Source organism: Urocitellus parryii, chromosome 5, assembly GCF_045843805.1.
Source record: "Urocitellus parryii isolate mUroPar1 chromosome 5, mUroPar1.hap1, whole genome shotgun sequence".
NCBI classification, from domain to species: Eukaryota; Metazoa; Chordata; class Mammalia; order Rodentia; family Sciuridae; genus Urocitellus; species Urocitellus parryii.
The window spans coordinates 171,262,597-171,274,305 of NC_135535.1; positions in this window are offsets into that span (position 1 = coordinate 171,262,597).

Below are 11,709 nucleotides of genomic sequence, written 5' to 3' on the forward strand. Positions count from 1 at the left end.
TACATAGTACTCATTAATGTAGCTTGTAGTAAGTTTTTAAAATCAGGAAGTATATACCCTTCAACCTTGTTTGTTCAGTTATTTTGGCTTGTTGTTAAACCCTTGCATTTCCCTGTGGATTTTAAGATCAGCTTGCAAATGTCTGGACAAACACCAGGTGAGACCGTCATTGTGATTGTGTTGCATCTGTTGACCCATTTAGTGTGATTGTTCTCTTAACCACATTGCATCCTCTTATCCATGAAAACAGACTGTCTCCCCTTTCTTCACTGCCTCATGGTTTTTCATGCACAAGTTTTGCACTTCTTTTGTTAAATTTATCCCTCAATAGTTTAGTCATTGTTATATTTCATTTTTGAGTTATTACTAGTATACAGAAATACAACTGATTTTTGTATACTGACTTTGTGTTTTGCTACTTTGTTGAACTCATTTGCTAGCTCTAATGGTTTCTTTTAAAAATGTTTCAAGATTTTCTATATACACTCCATCTCATCTGCAAATACAGATTGTTTTACTGCTACTTTTTCAGGATGCTTGTCGTTTCTTTGTTGTTTTTTTTTTCCTCCCTCTATTTATTGCCCTGGATACAACCTTCAATACAATGAATAGATACAGTAGTAAGAGTGGGCATTCTGTCTTATTCTCCATCTTGGGATGTTTTCACCATTAATTATGTTGACAGTGTTGTTCGTTGTTTTTTTTTCCCTTGGTTTGTTTGTTTTGTTTTAATTATTGTCCTCCCTATCAATTTGAAGACATTGTTCTCTCTTCTTAATTTGGTAAGTGGTTTTTTCTTGAAAGCATTTTGGTAAGTGCTTTCTCTGCATCTACTTAGATGTCATGTGAAGATATTTATTCTTTATTTTATTAAGGTGATACTATCTTGATTGATTTTTGGATGTTGTATTCCTAGGATATATTCCTCTTGGTCACAGTGTACAATTCTTTTGGTATGTTGCCACATTCCATTTGCTAGTATTTTATAGGGATTTTTCATAATGAATGTTTGTCTACAAATTTTTTTCCTTTCATGATTTAGTCTGATTTTAGTCTTAGGATAAAAATGGCCTCTTAGAAACTGAAAGGTGTTTTCTGCTCTTCTGTTTTACAGTGTCTGGTGAAGTATTAGTTTAATTTTTGAATATTTGGTAGAACTCATCAGTGATGCCATCTAGTCCTGGACTTTGAGTGACATTTTTGTTGTCTTAGGTATATTCAGATTTTCTTTTTTTCTCGTGAGTTCATTTTGATGTTTTTTATTATTGTAGGAATATGTCTTTCTTCATTGGAAGAACAGAGTCACGTAGTATTCAAGTGATTAAACTTGTGGTAGTCACATCACTCAATCTGTTAGCATTTAAGTGTTCATAGTATTCCCTTATAATCCTTTTATTTCTATCATGTTGTTTGTAGCCCCTCCTTTCTTAGTCGTTATTTTACTAATTTGAATTTTTTTTCTTTTCCTTAAGTCAATCTGCCTAAAGATTGGCCAATTTTGTTGCTTTTTCAAATGAAGCAACTTTGGCCTATGTTGACTTTATATTTTCATTTCATTTATTTACTTCCTTGTATTTGCTTTTGTTTTATTTTTCTCTTTTAGGGTGGTTCTTTGTGTATCCATAGGTGTTTAACTTCACTAGTGGTATTAATTTTTAGATATTTTTCTTTTGTTTTCTTTGATAAACTCAACTTTAGCTTTTATAGAACAATGTGAATCCACTCTGCATATTCTAGAGTTTAATAATTAATAAACACACCACATTTTAGATACTACCTTGCTGCAATTCACCTCTTTGTGCATTTTCCTTAATGGATCCTTGAGAAAGTTTCTTAGGCCTAAAATGCTTCCCAGAACAGGATTGGAACAGCTGTCACTAGTAAACACTGATTGCTCTCCTCTGTGTTGGTGTATACTCCTATCAAAGTGCATATGAATTCCTATTTCCACACATTTTGACTAATAATTTGTTTTAGTTTTGTGCTACTGCAAAAAAAAATACCTGAGATAATCAACTTATGAAAATAAAATGTTTATGTTGACTCGCAATTTTAGAGGTTTCAATCTGTGATCACTTGGCCCCATTGCTCTGGGCCTTTAGTGAAGCAGCACTTCAGACAGAACACATGCTAGAGCAAAAGCACTCATCCAACAGCCAGGAAGTTTAAAAAGAGGAAGAATGAGGTAGGACTGTACTATCTCCTTGGAGAGCACATACCCAGGGACTGAATGGCCACCCTCAAGGCCCTACCTCTTAAAAGTTGCACCATCTTTCAAAAGTGCAAGCTGGGGACCAAGCCATTAACACATGGGCCTTTAGGGACATTTACCAATCAAACTATAGCATAATAAATTTTAGTATTTTTATTTTGATTTTAATCACCATGTTATTTTGATTTTAATTTTTGCCAATATCAAGGTTATATATTCTCATTTTATGTTTCTCCCAATAAAGACAAAAGAGTCACATGATTATAAGCTTTTGGACTTCCTCACTTGGAGTTTGTTTTTATTCTTATTAGTCTTATTATTAGTTTATTTTATTCTTATTACCAATTATTACCTTTGCCTGCTTTGTCAAGAGCCATCAAATATTTATTACTTTGTTTCATGTTAGTTTCACCTATGGAGGTATCTCTAAATTTATCATTCTATATTTAACTATTTAGAAATTTGTTATTTAATTAATGCTTCTAATTTGTTGTAGTTAAATTTAACATTCTATTTGTTTAAAAAAGCTTTCTCTTTCCCATGGATTTTAAAGGTGGTTCCCTAGTTTTTCTTCTCTTAACTTTGTAGTTGTAACTTTCATTTTTTTTCCTACCTATAGCATGAGGGAACGTAACTATTTTTCTTCTATTGTGACCCAAATTTTAAAAAACAGTAAAAATAACTAACATTACTCCAGTGATAATTTCTACACCTTCTGTCATATATTTAATGTTTAGCATAGATTATTTTGTTTCAACACTACCTACTATTTATTTTAGGCACCTTTCAATGATGAAACCACATTTTTCAGGGAGAAGGGTGAGGTTATAATCTGTAATGAGTAGTATCATCTGATGGGACAAATCCTAGCTCTTTACTCTTCCTTTTCCAATTATCTTAACCACATGCATTATTCTTTCAAAAAAAGTTACATTTGGTTCATAAATTACAAGGTTTTAAAATGATGAACTGTAGATTAAGATATCATCATAATGTTTATCATAAGTCAAATCATCTGTTATTATGATATGTATTCCCATTAATTAAAATCTTCTATATACTTTGGCAGAAATTTTAACATGTGAGTATATAACTGCAAACATTCACAAATTTGAGTTAGATAATTTCTATTTTTCTGCAGTTTCCTGTTCTCTACAATATAATGATGAAGCACTGGCAACTGTTTAAGAGAATTAGGACAGAAATGATTAGAAGCAAAAGTAATAATTTAATCAAAAGTAATTAAAGCCCTCTGTTTTAAGAAGACTCTTCATTAATAATTTAGAAAATGTTATGATTTAGATATATCCCTCAAACTCTCATGTGTGAGAGAATTTACTTCAGAGATGAAATGATTTGACTGTGAAGGATGTAACCTAATGAGTGGATTAATTCACTGTTATAGATTAATTGTATGGTAATTTTAGGAAGGTATGATGTAGCCAGAGGAAGTAGGTCATTAGGAGGTGTGCATTTGGGGTTTATATTTTGTCCCTGGTGAGTACAGCTCACTCTCTACTTCCTGGTTGCCATGTCCTGATTTGCTCTCATTTACCTTCTGCCATGATATTCTGCCTCACCTCAGGCCCAGAGCTATGGTGTCAGCCAACAAGGGACTGAACTTCTGAGCCAAAATAAACTTTTCCTCCACTAATTTTTCTTACCAGGTCTTTTGGTCACAGCAATGCAAAGGTGACTAAAACAGAAATTGTTACTGAGAAGTGGGATCATTGCTGTGACTAACCTGATCATGTGACTCAGAAGCTTTTGGAGCTGGTTGGCAGGAATTTTTCAAAATTTAGAGAAACAAAAAAAAAAAAAAAAAAAAAAAAAGCTTTAGCTGTTGTCAATGGGGCTTAATGGGAAATTCTGATGGGAGCTCAGAAGACCAAAATACTGATAGGACTGTGAACAGTAAAGATTGGTTCATGAAGTTTCAGAAAAGGAAGACAACTCTGTTGGAAATTGGACTAGAGGTCATTTATGTTCCAATCTGGCAAATAAGTTGTCTACATTTTGCCTATGGCCTGAGAATATCTGTGAGTCTGAATTTAAAAGTGATTGACTGATTAATCTGGCAGAGGAAATTTTAAGATAGCACAGCATTCGGTGGTGGTATGGATATTGCTTGTCAGCTTTTTGCCAAGTTTGCTGTGATAATCAGGAGCAAAGCGCAGACCAGAAATATTTGGAAAGAGATCATAGGGACTAAAGAGATGCTAAGTATTTTATAAAAAGACAATAGGAAAGATGATTTGAAGGCATCTCAGGAACTGACAAGACCACGCCTATTTCAGGCTCAAGGATGAAAAAGTAAAAATTTTGTTGAGGAGAGACCATGGGGGCACCCACTCTGCATATCAGGGGCCTAGGACATTGTTTCACTGTGTGGAATCACAGAGGCTTCTGCAGCTGTGATCCAAAGAAGCTTGGCTACAGCTCATGATGGTGGCAGACCTTGGGATTGACCACATGATTCTGATTTTACAGGAATGCAGGATGCTGGAGTTAGAGGGTCATGGAAGCATCCATTAAGATTTCAAAGGAAGGCCTGGGAGGCAAGGTGAAATGTAGCAGGATCAGAATCTCTGTAGGAAGCCCCTGAGAGAGTGATGTGTAAAGATATGAAAAGCAAACCAAAGTGGCAGTGGAGACACTGAGATTAAAAGTTGCCAGTAATGTGGAACACCTACTGAGGATGGTTACAGCAATGGAGCAGACAAGCCAAGAGCAAGGCCATGTGGACTATAATCAACAAGGTCATAGGAGCAGAGTTACACAAGCCTTTTGGAGAAATGTCATGTGTCCCAGATGCTGTATATTGATCTATAGGAAGTGTTTGCCTAGCTGAATCTGTGTCTTGCTTTGGTCCCATCCCTTCTTTCTATGTCTCAGTTTCTCCTTTGTGGAATGGAAATATTTACTCTGTACCAGTGTATATTTGGTATATGTGACCTGCCTATCTACAGGAAAAAACATGATCTTTATATGTAAAAACATACATGAATTTGCCTTGAGTCTTAGGTGAGATTTTTGAACTTGAAGTTTTGGGTAATGCTAGAACTGTTGCATGGGAACTCTTGAAAAATTACTAAATGCATTTTGCATTGTAAACAGATGAGCATGAGGTCTTGGAAGCCTGGGGTTGAATATTATGGTTTAGCTATGAAGTATCCCCAAAACTCATGTGTGAGACCATTCAAGAATTTTCACAGGTGAAATGATTAGATTATGAGAAATGTGACCTAATCAGTGGGTTAATATACTGATAAGGATTAACTGGGTGGTAACTATAAGCAATTATGTTGTGGCTGGGGGAAGAAGGTCATTAGGGCATGCCTCTGTGGTTTGTATTTTGTTCCTGGTGAGCAGAACTCACTTTCTTTATGGTTGCCATGTGTTCTGAGCTGCTTTCCTTTGCCACGCACTTCCATCACGATGTTCTGCCTCACCTCAAGCCCAGAGCTCTAGAGTTGAAATGAACCTCTGAAACTGTGAACCAAAATAAACTTTTCCTCTGCTAAGTTGTTCTTTGTCGTGTCTTTTGGTCACAGCAATGAAAAGCTGACTAAAATAGAAATCTTAGCTTTTGTTTTTTTTTCCTGATCTCAAATAACCTGGTATTCCAGATATTGAAGCAGGGGCCCTACTCTGTCCAAAGAGATACAGCCAGGACAAAGTTACAATATAGCATGTATTTAGTTGGTTGTTCATGTACTGGAACAGAGGTCAATCAAAGAAATTCAGTGTAAACACTAACAAGGGGATCGGGAACATACCCAAAATAATGCCTGTGACAGCCAAACAAAAGGCTTGATTGGAAGCCTGGGCTGCCTTGTCATAGTATCTCAATTGATTGTAGCATTTCACCTGAGTTTCAGGGGAGACAAGAAACAGGAAAAGATGAGTTTAAAAAGAGATACTGGTTTGGGGTGGGCTGTGCGTCTATAAGGACCCAGCCTAGGTGTCTGAACCTATAGGAAGTGCTATCTCTCAGGCTCCTAGCAACGAGGGAAAACAAGGAAGAAGCTGAGTCAGGGTCAGGACCAGGATGTAGAGGGAAAATAAGGATTGGTACTATTCAGATTCCCACCTGCCTAGATGAGATTACAGCTGCTACGCCTAAGGGGAGGCAAAACAAGAGGGACAAGATGGACATCCACATGTAGGAGTCAGACTCTGTCTCTTCCTCTTCCTCATCCTTGTCTTTATTGGCCTCATTTGTAGTCATTTGCTCAAACACCTGGGAGCAGAGAGTGGGTTAGGTTGAATATGGCTTCTGTACTACCCCTTCCTGCTCCCTCACATTTCACCTTAACTCATTTTTCCTTGCCTCCTATACCATCTTCATTGACTCCCTTTAAAATCTTCGGCTCCATCTAACTGTCACCACATCATCTCCAACTTTTCTCTATCCCATTTAGAACCTCCCTGTCCATTAGAACTCTCTACCTTCTGTGCCCTAATGTCCTGCTCTTTCCCTGTAACCCTTTCCCTGTATTCTAAGACTTCCTCCTTGTCCTCTGCAGTTGCTTTGAAGATCTCCTCCAGCATTTCTTAGATGGCCTCTGCTATTACCCCTGCCCAAATCTCTGACTATGAGGACCCTTACTCCCTAAAACCTCCACTTATAAAAATTTTGTTTCTATAACACCGCTATTGTCCCCCCCAAAAAAACCCTTCTCTTTGCCCCATAACACACCCTATAAATAAGACCCTTATATTATCACTTTTCATCTGTAAAAATCTCCATTATAAACTCATTTTTCCCTTCTGAAATTCTCACCCTATAAAACTTCTAAGTTCACAATCACACTCTCATGACTCTCTTATAATACCCACCCCCCACGTTTCCCTATAAATCTGTCACGATCCTGCTCCAACCCATTATTGTATACCCATAAATTCCTCCACTCCCCACCAAGCCCCTCACTTGGCTTCTCTAAGACATTTCTCAACCACCTGTAAACTATGACTCCTCTCCCTTTCTATCCATAGCCTCTTTTCTGCTTCCTTATAAATCTGACCATGACTTCCTCTAACCCCTTGTTTCTACCCCTCAAACCAGCTTGCTGACTCTCTCAACTCCTCTATTCTCTTTGAATAGCCTCCCTATTCTCCTACACACGTGCCCCTCTAAATACTTTTCTGTACACTTGTTAGCATCCTCTCTGCCCCCCATGACACCCTACGTGCCCCACCACTACCCCTCTACCCCTTTTCCTCCTACTCCCCGCCCACCTCTAGTATTACTGGTGGGACTGACTCCTGGATTCCCAGCAATCACCAGCAACCAGGAATTGCCATAGAGACCAGACAAGCACCGCCTCTCATCCTGTATTTCTACTTCTATTGGCTGACTGGAACAAAACCTGACTGCTGATTGGTGGGATGGTCCTGCTCTCTCAGGTGATTAGTCAATTTGGAAATCTTTGTTTCCAACTTTTTGAAACGGACCTGTAAGTGGCTTCATCTCCTTGAACTTCCTTGTTTACAGGTTCCTGCTGAGCACTTCTGGGAGGAAATGATTATTTGGGACTAGAATGGTGTGGGCCTGGGAGTCTTGGATTGCACTAGGTTACCTTGAGCCAGAAGATTTAACCTGGAGTCGAAGGGTTAAATTGAAGAGTTATCCTCACTGTGATTGACATCTTTTCAAGTGCTTGTTTTCCTGCCAACCGTGTCAGTATCTTCTTTGGTGATGAAGCGTCTCCTTCTTAAGTCTTTCACTCATTAAAAACAAAACAATACAAAAAACTGGGTTGCATTTGTTTATTTATCTATTTATTTTTCCTTTTTTTTATTAGTTGCACATGACAATACAATTTGAATCAAATGGGGTATAATTTATCATTTTTCTGAGAGTACAGGTTGGGTTGCTTTTATTATGGTTAAGTTTTGAGGGTTCTTTTGTATATTCTGGATACAAGTCCTTTAGAGGTATGTGAATGCAAATATTTTCTACTGGCTTCTAACTTCTTTTCTTCTGTAAGAAGACTTTCTGCAAGAAGATAACATCAATGACCCCATAATGTTTTATACACAATGACTGGCATTGTGTATAGATGCAGTTGATAAAAATGGCAGAAGTGATGTTTCTGTTACAAGTTTAGAAGTCAAGAAAATTTATGCATTTCTCTCTATCTGATCTCTGTCAGCACCAACTGAATAGACTGGGCTAAAATGTTGGGGGAATGATACACCATATGTCTTGGTTAAGGTCATCCAGATCAGTGTTAGGTTTGCTATAAATATATGAAAGAATTAAGCCGTAATCACCAGATAACACCAACCTTACAACAAACTGACTGCTGGTGGGAGTGTGGGAGCCCAACTGATATAAACACTACAAATGAGATGATTAAGAGACTCAAGAACAATAGTACAAACTCATTTGGGGTTGCTTATATTGCAATAGGAGCTTATTAAAAATAACTCATTAAGAGAAAGAGAAAAAAACAGACAATAGAAACATACCTTTAGATGATCCAGTTATTGGAGATATTAGATATGGGCTTTAAAATACTTGTAATTGCATATATATATATATATATATATATATATATATATATATATTAGTTGTAGTTGGACACAATACCTTTATTTATTTATTTTTATGTGGTGCTGAGGATCGAACCCAGGGACTCACACATGCTAGGTGAGCGCTCTATTGCTGAGCCACAAACCCAGCCCTGTAATTACTGTTTACACTGACATTCAACTAAAAGATCTTGTCAAGAGAAAGAAAGGAAAACAATATGATGGTGAAACAACTTTAAGAGGATGAAAGCATATATTATGTTTCAACCTAGAATTCTATGGCCATTGAAAATATTCTCCATAATTAAAATTAAAATATCACTGAGGAACTATAAAACCATAAAAGGAAATTTAAAAAGGGGTAGAGTATCATCTATAAAGCAGCAATAAATTTGAATCGAATATTAATGGCACAGTACTTAACCCATTTCAAAAAATTTTTAAATGAGCCCATATTATCCCTCCTTCCTTAATCGAGAGAGAGATGAAGACCAAAAATAATTGGGACATTTGAATATGGTTACATGGAAGTTCACAGAAAATTGAAAAATAGTACTTTGTGGTGACTAAATTAGAAGTAAAAACACATGTCAATAATTATATGGGAGAGGGACAAATAGAGTTGGGGAATCCAAGAAATATATAAAATTAATTATTACCAATATCATAAGTAAAAAGAGAAGGATCAACATAGATTTGATACATACAAATGGCTAACAAGAATTCAGTCAGCCTTCTGTATTCATGATTCTATTTCTGTGGTTTTGATTAACCATGGATCAAAAATATTAGGAAAAATTTTGTCTTTATTGAACATGTACAGACTTTTTCTTGCAATTATTCTCTAACAATGCAATATTACAACTGTTTAGATAGCATTTACATTTGTTAGGCATTGTTAAAAAACCTAGAAATGATTTAAAGTTTATGAGAAGGTGTGCCTGTACCATTTTGTACAATGATTTGAACATCCAAGAATTTTGGTATCTGCGTGAGGGTGATGGTGTCCTGAAACCAACTCCCATAGGTACCAAGGAATGGCTCTCGAATAATTTCAAAGCAAGAAAAAGAAAAGTTACTAAAATTAACAAGTTACTAAAATTGACCCAACTTAAAATTTAAAAATTTGGATTATTGTATTTTTATTGCTGTAGTCAAATACCTAATTAAAAATTCACTTCTGGAAACAGACTCATGTGGGTTCAGTAGTAAATATGTAAATATTCATTTTCATTTCTTTTTTAATTACTCCTTATGAAATTTATCTCTGAGGACAATGCTGCAGGTCAAATTAATCCATTTCACAATTTAGGCAGCTGAGATTTAAAGAGTATTAAAATTAAGACTCAACTTTATCTAACAACATCAACAAAAAGCTTCTTAAACAAAACCAGTTTATTTATTTTTTTTTTTAGGTGGATACAATATCTTTATTTTATTTTTATGTGGTTCTGAGGATTGAACTCAGTGCCTCATGCATACTAGCAGAGCACTTTACCACTGAGACACAACCCCAGCTCCCAACATGGATGAACTTTGAAGCTATTGAGCTAAGTGAAATAAGCCGTATGTAAAAGGATGGATACTACCAGATTATGATTATATGAGATACATAAAGGACTCCAGTTTATAGAAACAGAAAGTAGAATGGTGGTTTCCAGGGTTGTAGGGAGGGAAGAATAGGGAATTACTGGATAGGGAAAGGACATTCTTTTCAAACACTGGTGCTGGGAAAGCTGAATATCCACAAGAAAAACAATGAAGTTGGACCGTACACCACGTATAAAAATTAATTCAAACAGATCAAAGACTTTAAATGTAAGAACTAAAACTAGTAAACTCAGAAGAGACCATGAAAGAAACACTTCATGATATTGGACTTGGTAATGATTTATTTGCTCTAACACCAAGAGCACAGGCAACAAAAAGAAAAATAATAAATTGGGCTCCGTCATTTTAAACTTTAGTACCCCAAAGGACACCATTGATAAAGTGAAAAGCCAAGCTACAGATTGTAGAAACACTTGCAAAAATTGTACAGTTTAGTAGCATTAAGTACGCCCACGTTGTTGTACAACCATCACCACCATCATTTCTAGAACATTTTAAATTTTGCAACACTGAAACTTTTCACAAAACCAGTTTATTTTTCTCTTCTGATATATGACTCTTAATTCTTCCACTAGTAATTTGAGAACAGTGATATTGCTTTTATAAGAGCTGCAGTTTTGTCAGATGATTTCTTAGGGATCTATGATTCTAGCTGGGAAGAAAGATCAAACTGTTTCATGTATTTTTTTTTCTTCAGATAGTATTAAAAGTTTTCATTTCATAGATAATTGTTTAATATATTCAATTTTCTATTTCTTCAGAAAAAATAAAGTGACTTTTTAAACAAGAAAAATATTAGAATTTAAGTATATTTTTTGTTTCTCATAAACATATTTCTGATGTTTCTCATCCACTAACTGAATTTATTAATTTCTATTACATTTTAACATATTCTTGCTCTTATCACTAAAATATTTAAACACTTTAAAACTCACATTACTTTACAATGTTTTCTTCATATTTAATTGATATTTTTAGAACATTATAAAAAATAAATTGTTCTTGAATTATATTTCACCGTCTTTCCATTTTCTTATTCATATAATTTCTACAACAATAAAATACATTCTAGAGCTGCATTTTCTATATTAAACCAAAATCTAATCCCTCCATTCTTTGTTTTTGGAGGATGAAGAAATCCTTACACTGTTTTTTTTAAGATGAGGTTGTGACAACAACATCCTGTACATTCATGCAGATAAATAATTACTTGTTTAGCATTAAGGCTTGAGTGTTTAGTTGTTTCATTTTAAAAATCTTGATCACCTATTTTTTGAAGATTCCTAGGCAAAATCTACTGTTTATAGAGTGCAACCAAGAAGCCCCAAACAAGCTTGACTTTTTTC